The 20,375-nt window shown below is 38.3% G+C and overlaps 1 protein-coding gene across 2 annotated transcripts in view; it reads left to right on the forward strand.

The window, feature by feature from the left end:
* The window catches only part of SUMF1 (sulfatase modifying factor 1), a 107,107-nt gene that overhangs the window by 72,787 nt on the left and 13,945 nt on the right, over positions 1-20,375 (forward strand). The gene's annotated exons all lie outside the window — the stretch shown is intronic.

Raw genomic sequence — 20,375 nt, forward strand, 5'->3', positions numbered from 1 at the left:
CTCCCTTTGGAAAATCCTTTCCCCTTCAGCATTGCCTCTTGTTGTGTAGTAGACCAGATTATGTTCTTTTTCTTTTGTTTGTTTAATAGCATTTTTGAGCACCTGCTCTGTGCTAGTGGCAAACATAAACATCACACAGTCCTTGCCTCCAGAGAATTTGAATCTCAGAATTCCTAATGGTGGTTTCTTATCATTTCCATGGTAATAGGCAATTTTGCTCCACTGATGCTTAGGAAGCCAGAACCAAAGCCCAGGTTTTTGGATTTCTTTCAATGAAAAGATTGTTTATTCCTTTCCGGTACTTTTCATCTGGAAAGGCCATGGGGAAATTTCAGGGTGAGGACTTGAAAGCCTGTGTCTCTTGGCTCCCTTAGTTGCATCCATAGCTGACAGGCCATGTCTGAGCAGCTTTTCTGGGCAGAGGAAGGGTACTCTGGGAATTCAGGTAGAATTAGGCCGCCAGTTTGGGTCGGTTGCTTGAGAATTTTTATCTCTTGTCTTGGTGTGGTTTGAGGTATGAATTGAGAACATAAATTTAGGCTCTCGGCTGGGTGCAGTAGCTCATATCCGTAATCTCAGCATTTTGGGAGGGTGAGGTGGACGGATCACGTGAGGTCAGGAGTTTGAGACCAGCCTGGCTAACATGGTGAAACTCCGTCCCTAATAAAATATACAAAAATTAGCTGGGTGTGGTGGCATGCACCTGTAGTCCCAGCTACTTGGGAGGCTGAGACGCAAGAATGACTTGAACCCAGGAGGCAGAAGTTACAGTGAGCCGAGATTGCGCTACTGCACTCCAGCCTAGATGACAGAGCAAAACCCTGTCTCAAAAAAAAAAAAAAAAAAAAAGAAAGGAAATTTATGCACTTTTTGGAGGGCCAGACCCTTTGCCAGGGCTGGCATCCTGTCTTCCACTTCCGTGTTCCTTCCTTTCCATCTTCTTCATGACCTGGGATCTCCCTGGACAGATTGTTTTTTCTTGGCAGTGAATTACAGTTAACCCCAAATATTCCTGCATTGTCTCAGCCTGTGATTGCTGCTTAATATTTTCAGATAGAGCTCAGTCTCATCACTCTTGGCTGTAAGCAAAGATTAATATACATATGTATTCCAACTCACACAATAATTCTCTTCTTTACATTTTCTCACATACAGTAGTCCATATTCATAAACAGTTTTCCCACAGTACTCCTGAGTCATCTCAAATGGTTTGGGGAGGAAGAGTGGTCTCCGTCAACTTAAAGATGGCCCCCAAGCCCGTCCCCACTGTAGCTTTATAGATTTTTAGTGTGAAATGTGTTTTGGGTTAAAAGAAGTTATATGCCTCAGACCTTGCTTCCCTGTGTAATAGTCCTGACTTTACTCCAGACTGCTGTGCTTCTGGAGTGAACAAAATGAGGAGTGAGGAGTGAAGTCAGTGTCTTAAAGCTTTGCGTTTATATGGGACTTTTCTCCCCTAAAGAGCTCTAAGTGTTCACGCATGCGTTTTCCCCACCCCTCCGCCCCCTCTCGTTCTCATATCCTCAAAATATTCCTGATTATGCAAAAAAGAAGACATGGTCTTGGACTCATTTTTTATGGTGTGGAGCTCTAGAGGTTTTGACTTAACCAAGATTTTGAACTTGATTTGTGGTCAGGATTAAATCCCAGATCTTCTGATCCCCAGATTGTTAATGTTTACTGGATTCCAGATGTTATTTCAAATACAAAATACGAAAGTCTACTTATTTCCTTGTAGTAGTATTTTGTCACAAGCCACATATGTTAAATCAGGCATCTCAAGACTTGTTATAAATATAAAGATAATTTAAGAGATGGGAATTGCTATGTCATACAGTGGCTTCTTCCAAAAGCAAGAGGGAGGCAGTGAATTTTTTCTATAGTTTTCGATCTCTTGAGATTTTAAATCAGTTTCTTGTCCTTCTTACCTTCCTAACCTCTTATTTCCATTAAATTATTTTTTAAAATTATTGATTTGGCAAGCTAGTTTTTGTATCTGACGTCTGACTTGTTAATGAATTGTAAAGTAATATAGTGCCGTTTCCCATTCCTATAGCTTACTTTTAGTGACTTCCCCATGTCATAATATGACTCATTTGTTCTTTCCCTAAGGATCTGAAAATAAAACCAGGTTATTAAGAAGAGAAAATAGAATAGTTAAATTGTCTTTTTTTGTTACCAAATTATGCTGTGATTTTTTTCATGTGGATGTATGGATGCCTTTTAAATATGGGAATATGCATATCCACACATAGAAGTTTTATGCAAGGGTATTCTTCTATCCATTCAGCAAAATTTACTGGCAAGCTACTGAAAGCCAGATTTGTGTGCTGGGTTCTGGGAATCTAACAGACAAAATCGTCTTTTCTTAAGGAGCTTGCAGATGTTAAAAGAGCAAGCAAAACCCACCTCAGTGGGTTTACATACATATACATTTATAGCAATAAATACATATACATAATTAAGGAGGAAGTATAGCATGATGGTTAAAAGCATGCAGTTTGGAGTGGGACCTGGATTTAGGTCATAGCTCAGCCACCTACTAGCTGAATAACCTGGAGCAAGTTAGTTAAGCTTTCACCCAACTTCCTCATCTGTAAGTGAGGAAATAGTAATACCCTTTATGGGGTTATTGGAGGTTTCAAGGAGATGCTACAGAGAAAAGGTCTAGGATAGAGGCTGTCATGTAGTAAACACTTGATATATGTTAATTATGAGTATTATGTTTTATGTATAATGAAAATTCAAATAAAATAAGGCAGCAAGCTATGAAATTATACCTTACTCTGAAATCTAATCCATGGAAGACATTTTTTTTGGACCTTTTTAGGGATGTGGAAAGGAGGTAGGCCATCTGGTAGCATGCAATTATAAATAACACTTCTTTCCATGGACAGTCTCCACTTTATACTCAGTAAAGGAAGTAAACATGGCATCTAATCAAGCAGCAGAACATACAGAATTGGGCACTTAGCACTTATCCACTTTCAAAACGTCCAAATAAAATCATGGAAGTCTTCAAGTGGTTCTCTGAAAATAATGTTTAAGTAAAAATGCCATTTGGTATAAGCTAATTGCTTTATTCTCTCATAACTTGCTAATGAATTGTCACTGAAGAACACAGAAGATTGTGAGAATAAAAGAATGTGATAGATCCATGGTGAGACTAAACCGTGTCTGCTTTTCTCACTTCAAGTAATACTTAGAACCATATGTGGCCTCACACTCAGGACTGACAGTTTTATACAGCTATTCTAAGCAATATAAGTGATTGATTCTGGAGCAAATCTTTCAGTGAATGTGGTCTGTATCCTGTGTTGTTGGTGGTTTGGTTTTAGTTGACCTAGAAGTTGCCTTTGCATTTAGGATGATGCCACTGTATAACATGCATTGCTTGGGATAAAACAAACTGATTTCTCTATACTTTAGATCTAATCCATCTGAAATTGGATAGAGCAGGCATGTTCTTTTGTGTTGCATATTAGTGTGTTACACTTTCTGAAGTTAAAGAACCACCTGCATTATTAGGAAAGTAATTCCATCTAGCAGTCTACTGCATTCCGTCTGACAGTCTACCACTACCAGTAGATGAGAAAGTTTCTTCTTTGTTGCAGAAATCTCATGTGTTATATGTTTTCTCTTAATCGTTGCTTCTTCTGTGTTTAGGTTGATTGGTTTTCAGCACATAGATGCTTTATAGCCTTGTGTTTCACAGCTATAATAATTCATGCTTCTTAAACAGAGCATATGTATCTACCGTTATACAGGTCAGAGAATTAACCGTTCTCCTGGGGCCTCACTCTTTTTTCTACTGTCTCTCCTTCCTGTCTCACAGTGGGGAGAGAGGCTGCAAAACTTGAGGCCCTCGAATGAGGCACCTCAAAGAAGATTGTAGTTGCTTATCTCACACCTCAGCAAGAAACCATGGAAAGTTCCCTGAAGGAAGTGAAACAATTTGGGATGGAGAAGCTCCAAGATGAAAGGATTTGGACATGTGTCCACCAGCTCACATCAAATGCTTGGCAGGGAAGGACCTTATAAGGTCTTTAGACCTTATAGGTCCCTCACAAATGAGGGAACTCAGGCCAGGAGGGAAAGAATGGAGCCCAGACTAGATACTGGTTCTCCCAACTACCTGGCCTATACGGTGGGTCCCCTGGTGATGCCTTCTGCCTGGGCTCATCCTGTGGAGTCTCTGCAGGTTATTTTGCAGGCACTTTCTACTTACAATCTCTTGTAAGACTTTTGATTGTGTGCTTTTAGGCCTTGTGAAACTTGTGAACTATAGAGAGGTTTGTGTGTCTGAAACTAAGAATAGTTGAATTATTTATTTGAAAAATGTGATAGTCTATGAGTTAGCTCAGAAGGGGCACATGGCAGAGTGGCTGAGTATGATGCTGAAGCCAGACGTCCTGGCCTTCAACCTGGCTCCTCTGCTTACTAGCTGAGTGACCTTGGGCACACTCTTCAACTTCTCTGTTCCTTAGTTCTTTAGTTGTAAGATAAGGCCAATGAGTGGGTGTCCAAACATTCCTGGTTTGTATCTGTGCCTGGCACAAGTGTTAATAGTGCCACCTTTCAATCTCTAAAGTATGCTTATTTGGATGATCAATTATATGTCTGCCATACCAATAAGAGAATCTATATCAAAAATTTGTTTGGAAGACTAAAAATCTAGAAAAAAACACCCAGTTGTAATGTGCTCAGTAAATATTAGCTGCTATTGTTTATTTATGTGCTATTTATTTTACAAGTAGACTGGTATTTTAAATACCCAATTTCATGTATTACTCCAGGAGCAAAAACTGTTACCACAGACTTTGGGGTCTGAAAGTGACTTATATTATTGGAAAATGAGGAGCTACCAAGGTATGAGCAAGTGTAATACAATTTCAAAAATTCTCTTCCTTTCTAATCTGGCATGGGTGAAACAAGTAGCATGGAGGAAATGACTGTTTTCATTCATTTCACTAAAATGGTAATCACCTCAATGGCATGCTGGTTTTACAGAGAAAATACAGTCAGTGGAGGTTGCTAATTTGGTTCGTGTGTTTTACTGCACTGTTCTTTCCAATTTGATCCCTAGTTTTCTTTTTTTGACCTTTCTTTGGGTGTCACCTTTTCCTCTCGCAGGAGAGGCTAGTTGCAGTCCCTTCTTCATTGATCCTTGTCTCCAGAAATAAATAAAATTAAACATAATTCAAAAAGCTTTATTTGAAGTAATGGTTTCATCTGCTCACTCTTAAAATATTTTTTCATGTTGGACATTAGGTAAAATAAATACAAATTATTGGTATTTTGACTTTATTTTTCACAAATATGTACTTTGGGTAGAGATGCTGCTGAACCTAGAGGATCCTCTATCTGGTTAGGCAGGGGGGTGGGATAAGCTTGCAGGGGCCATGGTGTGATGGACTTTGACTCCTGGTTCTCACTTGCTAGCTATGTGATCTTGGGGATGCCATTTATTTCATCTCTCTGAGCTTCAGTATTTTTCATCTTTAAAATGAAAAGAATGATACTTCCTGCTCTACAGGGTGATTATGAGGATGAAATATGATGATAAGGATTAGTATACTCTCACCAAACGGATGGTGTGGTAATTAACAGTTGTCAGTCATTTTAAATTCTAGGATATTTGGAAACAAAGAGTTCCTTTCTCGAAAGATGGTTGAGGTGATTAAAAGAGACTTCTTTTAGGAGGAAGATATGCAGAGGCTGTGTCTCTGATGATAAAAATGCTTTGATGATGTGGGTTTCATACAGGAGAAGCTAGTGCTCTTCATCACAGAGCTAAATACAGACCTGCCCAGGACCCAGAGAAACTAAAGGAGGATATAGGGTCAGTGAGAAACAGCTGTAGCCCCGCCTGGATCCCTTGTATCAGTCTTCTGAGAATAAAAGCACTGTGGCTATTGCTACTCTTTTGTCTTCCAGATCACTCAGTAAATGTCTTTTGTAGCACACCCTAACCAGAAACATAAAGGGAAGAGAATTCTGGGAAATGAGGTTCAGTCTAGCCAAGGTGACACATTACCAAACTGGCACATTAACAGTTATCCAATCTAGTTTAATCTAACACCTTTAAATTATTTTAAAACCAGCTCCAAATCATATATACTTTTTTCCCTAGAAAACTTCAGTATGTGGCTGGATGCTGTGGCTCATGCCTGTAATCCCAACACTTTGGGAGGCCGAGATGGGAGGATCTCTTGAGCCCAGGACTTTGAGACCAGCCTGGGCAACATAGTGAAACACCATCTTTACCCTAAAATTTAAAATGCTGCATGTGTCTGTGGTCCCAGCTACTCAGGAGGCTGAGGTGGTAGGATTGCTTGAGCCCAGTAAATTGAGGCTGCAGTGAGTCATGATCATGCCACTGCACTCTACCCTGGATAACAGAGTGAGACCCTGTCTCAAAACACACAAAAAAGCACTTCAGTATGTGACTGTAAAAGCTAAACACTCTTTAAAAAAAAAAAAAAAAACTGGAATGACATTATCAAATCTCAAAAAAACTAAAAATAATTCCTTAATATTATCAAATACCCAGTCAGCATTCACATTTCCTTAATTATCTCATGAATGTTTTTCTGTAATTGGCTTGTTGAGAATCAGGATCCTAATAAGTTCCATTCTTTTTGGGATCCTAATTACATTTGGTTGAGTTCTTATTTTGGTAATTGCAATGTCAGAGGTCAAGTGATTCACTAATACAGAAAACAAGTACAAAACTGAACAACATTGTAAAGAAAAAAAACCACACACCCAACCATTGGAAACTGAAAATCCACCAAAGCAAGGTGAAAAATTGAGAAGTGTTGATTCTTGAGAAGCTTCTGTAGCTTTGGCCAAGAATGGGTGAGAATGTGGCATTCTTGCTTGGAACTGATTCCATATCCTCTTCCTGCCACACTCTATTATTTAAAAAAAAAAAAAAAAAAAAAAAAGGCCAGGCATGGTGGCTCACTTCTGTAATACTAGTACTTTGGGAGGCTGAGGTGGGATGATCACTTGAGTCCAGGATTTCAAGACCAGCTGGTCAATATAGTGAGATGTTGTCTCTGCAAAAAAATAAAAAATTAGATAAGTGTGGTGGCATATGCCTGTAGTCCCAGCTATTCAGGAGACTGAGGTGGGAGGATCACTTGACCCCAGGAGGTTGAGGCTATGGTGAGCTATGATTGCACCACTGCATTGTAGCCTGGGTGACAGAGGGAGACCCTGTCTAAAAATAAAATAAAATTTTAACTCAGTTCAGGACTGGTGGCGAAAACCAAAACTTTACAGCCAAAGGTAGATGTGATTCAGGGTGGAGGATGGGGGCACTGAAAGCCTGTGGCTTTGTGAGCTAAAAAAGCAGACTCACGTTAGAATATTTCAGGAAATCCTGCAGCATGACTAGCCCACGGTAGCAGTTGTGATTTGGGATGGGTGGTAGACCAGCCAGAATTTAACAGGGAGATCGTGCAAGTGAGAGAGACATTAAAGGTGTGAAATAAGCTTTTCTAGGCTTTCTGGGAAACTAAACATAAGCAGGGAAGACCCAAGAGAGCCCAGCAAAAAGTAAAAGCCAGGGAGACTGGCGATGACTGCCACTTTGAATGCCATTCCTCAATCCATACACCTTGGTTAAGGAAGGGTAAAAGCGCAGTGAGTTCAGGGTGTCTAAATTATTGGTCAGCTGTTCAAGTATGTAACACAAATATGACCTCAATGGAATTGAAAAAAGAATTCTGAACAGAGACATCAGTGGGTACAGACCATGGAGAATGAGATTCTACAGTTTATATTCAGGTAAGTTATCAAAACAAAACGAAACAAAAACCTTCAGAAAAATAAGGTAATCAAGAGTTGCTGTTACTTATACATGTGCTCTCTCTCTCTCTCTATATATATATATGTGTGTGTGTATAGATATATACACACATATATATCTGAACATATAAACATTTAGGATTATATATGTAATCTTAAATTATGTATATTATATATATAATCTAAAATGTCTAGTTTTCAGCTAAAATGTAATAAACATGCAGACTAACAAGAAAGTGTGACCCATACTAAAGAAGATGAGTATTTAAGTTAAAACTAACTCTGAGTAGGCCCAGATGCTAGATTTAACAAAGACTTAAAAATAGCTATTATGATTATATTTAAAGAACTAAAGTATATTTGAATAGTTGCTATAAAATATGCCAACTGTGAGTCAACAAATAGAGAATCAAATGGAAATCATAAAAAAAGAACCAAGTAGAATTTCTAGAATTGAAGAGTATACTACTAACTGAAATGAAAAATTCCCTAGTTGAACTCAAGAGCAGATTAGAAATGGTAGAAGAAAGATTCAGTGATCCTGAAGGTAGATCAAGAGAAGGTATCCAGGACAGGTGCAGTGGCTCACACCTACAATCCTAGCACTTTGGGAGGCTGAGGTGAGTGGGTCGTTTGAGCCCAGGAGTTTGAGACCAACCTGGGCAACATGGAGAAACCACATCTCTACAAGAAATAAAAAATTAGCCAGGTATGGTGGTGCACATCTGTAGTCCTAGCTACTTGGGAGGCTGAGGTGGCAGGATCACCTGAACCTAGGGAGGTTGAGGCTGTGGTGAACCAAGATCGTACCACTGCACTCCAGCCTGTGTGACAGAGCAAGACCCTATCTCAAAAAGAAAAAAAAAGGAATTATCCAAACCAAAGAGCAGAGAGGGCTGGGCATGGTGGCTCATACCTGTAATCCCAATACTTTTGGAGGCTGTGGCAAGTACATCACTGGAGCCCAGGAGTTTCAGACCAGCCTGGGCAACATGGCAAAACCCTGTATCTACAAAAATTAGAAAAATTAGTCAGGTGTCATGGTATGCACCTGTAATCCCAGCTACTCAGGAGGCTGAGGTTGAAAGATCTCCTGGGCCCAGGAAGTTGAGGCTGCAGTGAGCCAAGATCATGGCAGAGTACTCCAGCCTGGGTGACAGAGTGAGACCCTGTCTCAAAATAAATAAATACATAAAAATTTAAAAAGCAGAAAAAAATTCAGAGAAAAATCAACAGAGCCCTGTGCAACAACATCATGTGTTCCAACATAATTTTAACACCTGTGTAATGGGAATCTCAAATGGAGAGGAGCAAAAGGAACAAAAAAATTGAAAGAAAAATCTGAAAACTTCCCAAATTTGATGAAGATTATCTATAGATCCAAGAAGCTCAGTGAACCTCAATTAGCGCAATTACGATAAACTACAAAAAAAAAAAAAAAAAGAAAAAGAAAAAACCATTTAGACAAATCATATTCACACTGTTGAAAGACAAAATCTTGAATATAACAAGAGGAAAACAATTCATCACATACAGGGCAACAATAATGTGATTAATAGCTGATTTCTGATCAGAAACAGTGGAGACCAGAGGATGATGGTGTGACATAATCAAAGAGCAGAAAGGAAAAAACAAAAAACTTGTCAACTAAGAATTCTATATCCAGGAGAACAATCCTTCAAAAATGAAGGTGAAGGAGGTTTGACTCATGGTTCTAGAAAGATGGAGTAAATGTACATTTACTAGTTGTATCTTACTAAATACAACTAAAACTCTGGACACTGCACATAAAAGAATTATAAGCATAATTATAACCATGGAAAGTTAAAAGAAAGCAGAGTGGCTGAAGATCTGAGTCCTAGAAATCACATTATGGTGAGCCCAGGAATTTGAGACCAGCCTAGGCAACGTGACAAAACCTGGTCTCTACAAAAAATACAAAAAGTAGCCAGGTATCATGGTATGTGCCTGTAGTCCCAGATACTCAGTAGGCTTAGGTGGAAAGATCGCCAGGGCCCAGGAAGCCGAGGCTGCAGTGAGCCAAGATCGTGCCACTGCACTCCAGCCTGGGTGACAGAGTGAGACCCTGTCTCATATATTTCCTTTTTGCTGCATATATCCCAGACTTGGACCTAAAGAAGCAAGCAACTCAGAAATGCTAACAGGTGCAGACAAAGGAAGTCTCAACAAAAGCCTGCTCTCTCTAGCCAAAGGAGCAAGTAGGAAATGGGCAGTCTAACAATATAGAAAGCTTTTAGACAATAACCACTCTACTCTATCTAAACACCAAAGAAAAAACTGTCCAGCAAAGGCTGAATGGGGAGCCTAGGCTTGTACCCTCATGAGGCTGTATTTAGGTGCCAGAGAAGGCCAAGTAGGTAGTCAGGTCTTTCATATTGTCTAGTAGTAAAGAGGTTACCTCTACCTTGCTGTAAACAACCAGGTGGGGAGCCAAAACTCCTACCTACATCTAGTAGTAATGAGTGGTCCCTTTTGAGTTGTTAACAGAGGCTGAGCAGGGAACCTGAACTTCTACTTCTGCCTGGCAGTAACAGGATCACACCTCCTCTCTTCCCCTGCCAGGGTGGTATCAGAGAAAGACAGCTAAAACGGGGTGTTTAATAAGATCCAGAGTCTTTTAACATAATAAGAACATGTCCAGGTTTAAGTTGAAAAGTCACCTGCCATTCCAAGAACCAGGAAGATATCAAAGTAAATTTAAATAGACAGCAGATGCCCACACTGAGATGACAGAGATGTTAGACTTACCCACCAAAGATTTTAAAGAAACCGTGGGAGAAAAAAGAAATCAGTGAGCAACTATGATCACACTTGAAACAAATGAAAAAATTGAAAGCTTCAGCAAGAACCAAATGCAAATTTTAGAACTGAAAATTGAAAAAAAAAACTAAAAAGCTCAGGGTATGGGCACAACAGCAGAAAGGAAGGCACAGAGGGGGAAAAATCAATGAACTGTAAACTAGAACAAAAGAAATTACCCAATCTGAACAATGGAAAGAAAATAGTAAATAAGTAAAGAAATGTTGATAGCCACAAGGATCTACGTGACTATAACAAAAGATCTTACATTTATGTATTGAGAATCCTAGAGGAGAAAAGACAGAAGACAGCACAAAAAGAGTACTTTACAAAATAATGACTGAAAAGACCTCCAGTTTGGCAAGAGACTTAAACTCACAGATTCAAGGAGCTAAGCAAGCCCCAACGAGGGTAATTCTGAAGAAATCTACAAGAAGACACAGTTATAATTAAACTTCTGAACACTAAGGACAAAACTTGTAAAAGCAGCCAGAAAAAATGACACCTTACCTATAGGGGGAAAAAAAAACAATTTGAATGACAATGGATTTCCCATTGGTGACCATGAAGATCAGAGGAAATAGCATGATGTTTTTTTAAGTGCTAAAAGAAAAGTACTGTTAACCCAGAATCCTTATCCAGTGAAATATCTTTTTGGAATAAGGAGAAATCAAGACATTCTCACATAAAGGCAAACTAAGAGAATTTGTTGCTAGCCAGCCTATCCTAAAAGGATGGCTAAAGGAATTTCCTTAAACAGAAAGAAAATGATTAAAGAAGGAACCTTTGAATATCAGACTAGAAGGAAGAACATGGTAAGCCCAAATATGAGTATATACAATAGGCTTTCCTTCCTCTCTGGAGTTTTCTAAATTTTATTTGACAGTTGAAACAAATTATAACATTGTCTGATATTGTTCTAAATGTACTTAGAGGAAATATTTAATATGATTATATTATAAACAAGGGAAGCTAAAGGGATTTAAAGAGACTTATGGTTTTGTTACTTCACTGGAATTGTTAAAATGACATAAGTAGACTGATACATTTATGACTATACATACATGAGTAGAGTGATATGTTTATGAATATGCATACACCTTTTAGCAGCCACTAAAAAAGCTACACAAAGAGATATGCTTAAAAGCACAATAGGTAAATAAAAATGGAATTCTTTTTTTAAAGTTTGGGTAACCCACAGAAAGTCAGAAAAAGGAAAACAGAGACAAAAGCATAGAGAACAGACAGAAAACAAAAAATAAAATGACAGACTTAAGTCGATATATCAATAATTATATTAAAAGTACGTGGCTTATTATATCAATTAAAAAGACAGATTGGCATAATAGAATAAAAAACCAACCCAATTATATGCTGTTTACGAGAAACTTCAAATATTATGATATATAAGCAAGTTGACAACAAAATGATGGGAAAATATATATTACGTAAACATTAATCAAAGGAAAGTCAAGAGTGGCTATATTCATAGCACGTAAAGCAGACTTCAAAGCAAAGAAAATTACCAGAGTTGGGGAAGAACATATATAATGATAAAATGGTTAATCCGTCAAGAGGACATAGTAATACTGTATATGCCCCAGTGAATGAAGCTGAAACATGTGAAGCAGAAACTAATAAAACTGAAAGGAGAAGTAGACTAATCCACAATTTTAGTTGGGGACCTTACCAGTCCTTTCTCAATAATTGATAGTACAATTAGACAGAAGGTCAGCAAGGATATAGAAGAACTCAACAATACCATCAACCAAAGGATCTGATAGAGATTTCTAGCACTGTCTACCCTATAACTACAGAATACCCCTTTTCAGGTATGCCTAGAACATATACCAAGTTAGACCATATCCTGTGCCATCAGATGAACCTCAACACATTTTTAAAAATTGAAGACATACAGAATGTGTTCTCCAACCACAATAGAATCAAACTAGAAATCAGTAGCAGAAATATAATAGGAGAATCTCCAAACAGATGGAAACTATGAAACATGCTTCTAAATAATCCGTAGGTCACAGGGGAAGTTCCAAGGTGAATCAAACAATGTGCTGAACTGGGTGAAAATGAAACATATCAAAATTTGTGGGGTACAGTGAAAACATTGCTAAGAGGGAAATTTATAGAACTGCATGTGTACATTAGAAAAGAGAAAACGTCTAAAATCAATATGTTTCAACTCAAGAACCCAGAAAAAAAAGGAGAAAACTAAACCCAAAGCAAGCAAAAGGAAGGAAATAATAAAAACAGAAATCAATGAAATAGAAAACAGAAAAACAGAGAAAAATCAGTTAAATGAAGAGCTGGGTCTTTGAAAAGATTTATAAAATTGACAAACCTCTAGCAAGTCTGACAAAGCAAAAGGAGAACACCCAAATTACTAATACGAGAAATGAAACAAGATATCAATGCAAACTCTGTAGACATCAAAAGAATAATGAGGGAATACTGTGAACATCCGTATATACACATAAATGTGACAACTTAGATGAGGAACAACACTTCCTCAAAAAACTCCAACTACCACAGTTCACCCAATATGAAATAGATAATTGGAATAGTCCTATAACTATTAAGGAAATAGATTTAGAAATTTTAAAACTTCTCCAAAAAAAAAAAAAAAAAAAAAACCTCCAGGCCCAAATGGATTTATTGAAGAATTTTACTAGACATTTAAAGAAGAATCAACACCAATTCTACACAATTTGTTTAGAAAATGGAAAGAAGGGAGCACTTTCTAATCATTTTATGAAGCTAGTATAGCCTTGATCCCCAAACCAAAAGCAGTTAAAAAAAAAAAAGATTACTACAGGTGAACATCCCTCATAAATATAAACACAAAAATCCTTAACAAAATGTTAGCAAATAGAATTCATCAATGTATTTTTAAAAACATGATAATTGAGGTTTATTCCAGGAGTACAGTCTGGTTAAATATTTAAAAATCAGTCAGTGTAATCTACCATAATAAGCTAAAGAAGAAAAAAAAATCACATGATTATATCAGTGCAGAAAAAGCATTTAACACACTTCAACACTCATTTATAACAAAAATTCTCAAAAATAGAAATACAAAGATTTTCTCAAACTTAATAAAGAGCATCCACAAAAAAACTGTATAGCTACCATTATATTTAATGGTAAAAGACCAAGTACTTTCCCACTAATATCAGGAAAAAGGTAACTATGTCTGTTTCAAGAACTCTTATTCAGCATAGTGCTGGGATTTCTAGCCAGTAGAATAAGGTAAGAAATGGAAATAAAAGATATACAGATCAGCAAGGAAGGAATAAAACAGTCCCTATTTGCAGATATGAGTGTTTGTTTACATAGAAAGTCCCAAGGACGTTAAAATTTAAAATACAATACATTTACAGTTACCAAAACCAAATGAAATGTTTATCTGTAAAGCTAATAAAATGTGTATAGTACATGTGTGCTAAAAGCTATGCAACACTAATAAAAGAAATATCTGAATAAATGAAGAGACAATGCTCATGAATTAGAAAATTCAGCCTAGTAAAGATGTCAGTTCTACCAATTGTTTAATGTAATTCCTGTCAAAATCCCAGCAAGATTTTTTGTAGACACTGTCATGATTATTCTGAAATATATATGGAAAGGCAAAGGAACTAGAATTGCTAAAACAATTTTGAAAAATAATAATGTGAGAGGAACCAGTATACCCAATTTGAAGACTTACTACATAGCTACAGTGATCAAGACTGTTTGATATTGGTGGAGGGATATACTCATAGGTCAGTAAAACAAAATAGAGAACCCAGAAATAGACTCACACATATATGATACCCAACTGATTTTTGACAAATTTGCCAAAGCAATTTAATGAAGGAAAGAAAGCCTTTTCAACATATGGTGCTGGAACAATTGGACATCCGTGGGCAGAAAATGAACCTCTACCTTATTCTCACACCTTACACGAAAATTAACTCCAAATGAATCACAGAGTTAAAATTTAAACTGCAAAACTCTAAAACCTTTAGGAAAAAACACAGGAGAAAATGAGAGATCTAGGGCTAGGCAAAGAGTCTATAGACTTGACACCAAAAAGCGTGATCACCCACATATGGAAAAATAAATAAACTGGACTTCATAAAAATTAGAACTTTTTTGCTGTGAGAGATCCTGTTAAGAGGATATAAAGACAAGCTACAGAGTGAGAGAAAATATTCACAACCCATATATCTGACAAAAGCCATGTATATTTACAATATGTAAAAAACTCATCACTCAACAGTAAAAAACCAAACAATCCAATTAGAACATGTGCAGAAGACATGAAGAGACACTTCACAGAAGAAGATACACAGATGGCACTAAGAACATGAAAAGATGCTCAACATCATTAGCCATTGGAGAAATACAAATTAAAACCATAATGAAATACAACTATACACCTATCAGAATGGCTAAAATTAAAAAGTAGTGACTGGCTAGGATACAGAGAAACTGGATTGTTTATCCATTGCTGGTGGTTATGTGACAGAGTACAGCCATTCTGGAAAACAGTTTGATGTTTTCTTTAAAACCTAGACATTCAACTGGGCGCAGTGGCTCACTCCTGTAATCCTAGCACTTTGGGAGGCAAAGGCAGGCTGATCACATGAGGTCATGAGTTCGAGACCAGCCTGGCTAACATAGTGAAACCCCATCTCCACTAAAAATACAGAAATTACCTGGGTCTGGTGGAGTGTGCCTGTAATCCCAGCTACTCAGGAGGCTGAAGCAGGAGAATCGCTTCAACCCAAGGCTCAACCCTTGGAATGAGCCAAGATTATGCCACTGTGCTCCATCCTGGGCAACAGAGCGAGGGACTCTGTCTCAAAAAAAAAAAAAAAAAAATTCAAGTAAACATTCGACCACCATATGCCCTTCTTTGGCACAGATTCCAAAGGGATGAAAACTTATGTTCATACAAAAACCTATACATGACTGTTTATAGCATCTTTATTTGTAATAGCCAAAAAGAAAAAAGAAAAAAAAAAAAAAAACCTAGAAACAGCCGAAATGTCCTTCAGTGGGTGAATATTTAAACAAACTGATACATCCCCACCATGGAATACTACTCAACTGTAATAAGGGACAGACTGTTGGTACGTGGAGCAACCTGGACGAATCTCTGGAGAATTATCCTGAGTGGAAAAAAAGCCAGTTCCAAAAGTTTACATACTGTATGATTCCATTTATATTAATATAACATTCTTGAAATGACAAAATTATAGGAGTGGGAAGGGGTTCGTGTTTTCCAGGGGTTAAGAAGGGGTTGGGGGACAGGAAGGAAGTGGTTGTAACTATAAAAGGGCAACGTAAGGGATCCTTGTGATGGAAATGTTCTGTGTGTTGACTGTCAATATCAGCATCCTGGTTGAGATAGAGTACAGAGTTTTGGAAGATGTTGCCACTGGGGAAAACTGGATATAGAGTACACCAAACATAAGATTGTTTAAAGCAATAATGGTCACACTGTGTTGTTAAGTTTTTCACGTATATAACTGGAATATATATGCCAGTAATACTGTGCATTTTGTTTGTTGATATGTCTTCGTCAAGACTATGAAGAGTCTGAAATTTTATCCTGTTTGCAAGCTCATGAGTTAGGCCACTACAGTGTCATGGATGCTGGCAGAAGACATGAAGTTTCTGTGTCAGAGTTACAGATTTTTCTAGTCACAGCACAGCAGGCAACATGCACTTCATGTTCACATCGCTTCCCCTTGTCCCCCAAGTCCCACAAGGATGACACAGTAGGTCTTTGTCACAGCTGGATAATCCTGAGCTTAGGAGACTTCCAGTCTTATAAAGAGGTTTCTAATAAACATACCCAACCTTTGACATTATTATTCTGGCCAGGAAACAAACCTGCCTTCTTCTGTCATCTTCTGAGACTCTTGGTTACACAAACATCCTTCAAAAGATAATCCAAGACAAAAACTGCCACAAGGCATATAGAATTGCCCCATGCCACCACCACAACCAGAGAATATTTTAAGTCTCTCAATTTATAACTTTTCTCTTTTTCCTCCCTTGCTATTTATTTGTTGAAAACATGTCTAATCTCTTCTTATTTTTATTTATTTATTTATTTATTTATTTATTTATTTATTTTTGAGTTGGAGTCTTGCTCTGTCGCCCAGGCTGGAGTGCATGGTGCAATCTCGACTCACTGCAGCCTCTGCCTCCCAGGTTCAAGCAATTCTCCTGCCTCCCCCTTCCTAGTAGCTGGAATTATAGGTGTGTACCACCACGACTAGCTAATTTTTGTATTTTTACTAGAGACAGGGTTTCACCATGTTGGCTAGGATGGTCTTGAGCTCCTGGCCTCCAGTGATTCATCTGCCTTGACTTCCCAAAGTGCTGGGATTATAGGCATGAACCACTGCACCCGGCCCTGATCTCTTTTTTTCTTTTCCTTTTTATTATACTTTAAGTTCTGGGGTACATGTACAGAATGTGCAGGTTTGTTACTTAGGTATACACGTACCATGGTGGTTTGCTGCACCCATCAACCCATCACCTGCATTAGGTATTTCACCTAATGCTATCCCTCCCCTAGTCCCCAACCCCCGATAGGCCTCAGTGTGTGATGTTCCCCTCCCTGTGTCCATGTGTTCTCATTGTTCAACTCCCACCTATGAGTGAGAACATGTGGTGTTTGGTTTTCTGTTCTATTGTTAGTTTCTTGAGAATGGTGGTTTCCAGCTTCATCCATGTCCCTGCAAAGGACATGAGCTCATCCTTTTTTATGGATGCATAGTATTGCATGGTGTATATGTGCCACATTTTCTTTATCCAGTCCATCATTGATGGGCATTTGGGTTGATTCCAAGTCTTTGCTATTGTGAGCAGTGCTGTAATAAACATATGTGTGCATGTGTCTTTATAGCAGAATGATTCATAATCTTTTGGGTATATATCCAATAATGGGATTGCTAGGTCAAATGGTATTTCTGGTTTTAGATCATTGAGGAATCACCACAAATGATCTGTTTTTAGAAGAATTTCCCATGGCCTGGGTTTTGTTCATTGCATCTTTGTGGAATCATTTTAGAATATTCTTCTATTCCCTGTATTTTCTACAGTCTTTATTTAGATTTAAAGTCTTGATTATATTTAGGCTTTAGGTAGGGTGTGTGTGTGTGTGTGTGCATGAATGAGTGTGTGTATGTATAAGAGTAATTAAAAATACTTCATAGGGCTGTGTACATTCTTTATATCATATCAGGAGGCATATTATGCATGGCTGTTATTGTGACACTGATAAGATTGTTTGTTAATAAGATTGATCAGTATTTAAGTAGGCATTGTCAGTCTGAACCATCTGTTACAAGGTTCTTCATTAGCCTTTCACTCACTGATTTTAGCAGCCATTGATACTCATTGCCTAGATTCACTTCTTTAGGAGGGTTTGTTTTTGTTTGCTTGTTTGTTTGTTTGTTTGTTTGTTTGTTTTCCTGAGACAGGGTTTCTCATTCCCGTTGTCTGGGCTGCAGTGCTGTGGCCCAGTCACTGCTCCCTGGAACTTCTGCCTCCCAGGTTCAAATGGTTCTTCTGCCTCAGCCTTTTGAGTAGCTGGGACTACAGATGTACCCCACCACGCCCGGCTAACTTTTGTATTTTTTGTAGAGATGAGGTTTCACCATGTTGTCCAGGCCGGTCTTGAACTCCTGGGCTCAAGGAATCTTCCCACATTGGCCTCCCAAAGTGCTGTGATTACAGGCGTGAGCCATTGCACTTGGCCAAGATTTTTGAAATAGTAATATTCTATTACTCTTTCTGCATTAATTATCTGGAATTCGTCTATAAAGAACATTCACTCATAACTCTTCTATTTTCCTGAGGCATAGTTTGTGTGAGGAAGTCAGAATAAATGCTTGATGCTGTTATTTTCTTAGTAAAAAAGTGATAGTAATGTGTACACATACAGAAGTGCCTCATTCTTTTTAATAGGTGCTTAGCATTTCATTACTATGGATTGTATCAAATAACATGTTTATTATTTGTTTTACTTTTTAAATTTTTATTGGTTATTGGGGAACAGGTGGTGTTTGGTTACATGGGTAAGTTCTTTTGTGGTGATTTGTGAGATTTTGGTGCACCCTCACCTGAGCAGTATCCACTGCACCCGATTTGTTGCCTTTTATCCCTCACTCCCTTCCCACCCTTTCCCCCTGAGTCCCCAAAGTCCATTGTGTCATTCTTATGCCTTTGCATCCTCATAGCTTAGCTCCCACTTATGAGTGAGAACATATGATGTTTGCTTTTCCATTCTTGAGTTACTTCACTTGGAATAATAGTCTCCAGTCCCATACAGGTCGCTAGTAGTGCCTTTTGACTGTTTGCTGAGTGATGGAATTTTGTCACACTCTCTATCCCTTCTGTTGCTTTCCTTGTCAATGTATTGGGCATGACAAGGAGGGAAAGGAAAATGTCTCTTGACTACACAGAGTGCAATCATTGTGCTGTGAAAAATGTCCTGGTAGCCCTGAGCAGGATGGCCACCCCTCTTCCTTACAGACTCATTCATCCTCCAAACAAGCCAGTCTCACTGATTCGTGGTTCTGTGGGATCTCCAGTGGATTTGGACTCATTGTTAAACATGCCTTCCCAGGTGTTTTAAACAGGGGTAGACTTCTCTGCACTAATGCTGAGTGTTGCTTCTTCATCTCTTTTCCTGAGAACTTTAGCTTTACCTTGGCCTTTTGAGATTATTGGGACTGATATGTAGAAACCTGTGTGTTTTGCTGTTCTTGCAACCATGCAAGCATTGGAGATGTGTTAATATTTTGGTGTCTGTGGGACTAGAGCAGTTACGGGCAATAGAACCTTTGAAGATAGCATTCACGATGGTTCCTGCCTGGTTATAGGCAGAGTCCCTATGTTCCGTGTGTTTTTCCACTGAGACATTTTTTTCTTTTCAACTTTCATTTTAAGTGCAAAGGGTGGATGTGCAGGTTTGTTACATGGGTAAATTGTGGGCCATGGTGGTTTGGTGTACAGATAATTTTGTCACGCAGGTAATCAGCATAATGCTCAGTATGTAGTTTTTCAGTCCTTATCCTCCTCTCACCCTCCACCTTGCTCAAATAGGCCCCAGTGTCTATTGTTCTCTTCTTTGTTTCCATGTGTACTCAATGTTTAGCTCCCATTTATAAGTGAGAACATGGAGTATTTGGTTTTCTGTTCCTGCGTTCATTCACATAGGATAATAATGGCCTCCAGCTCCATTCATGTTGCTGCAAAGGACATGATTCATTCTTTTTTATGGCTGTGCAGTACTCCATGGTGTATATGTATCACGTTTTCTTTATCCAGTCCACTGTTGATGGATATCTAGGTTAATTCCAGCTGGTTTCTTATGCATCCCTGAGACTCTTGAGCATAGGAGGCGGAGGTGGTAGGGCCCTGCGGCTGCTCTTCCTGCTGCGGTATACAGGCAAACAGATGAGGTGTTTAAACACCACCACCAGTAGCCACTTAAGTTGTTTTAGCCTGCAGTAATAAACTTGATCATGAGAGAGTGTTAATTTTGATTTATTAATGTTTTTTTCCACAAATGGATATGGAGATACCCGTCTTCCCCAACTCTCTGGATTAGTCTGCTAGGGCTGCATAACAAACTACCACACACTTAGTATCCTTTTTTTTTTTTTTTTTTTTTTTTTTTTTTTTGAGATGGAGTCTCGCTCTTTGCCAAGCTGGAG

Source organism: Piliocolobus tephrosceles, chromosome 2 (genome assembly GCF_002776525.5).
Source record: "Piliocolobus tephrosceles isolate RC106 chromosome 2, ASM277652v3, whole genome shotgun sequence".
NCBI classification, from domain to species: domain Eukaryota; kingdom Metazoa; phylum Chordata; class Mammalia; order Primates; family Cercopithecidae; genus Piliocolobus; species Piliocolobus tephrosceles.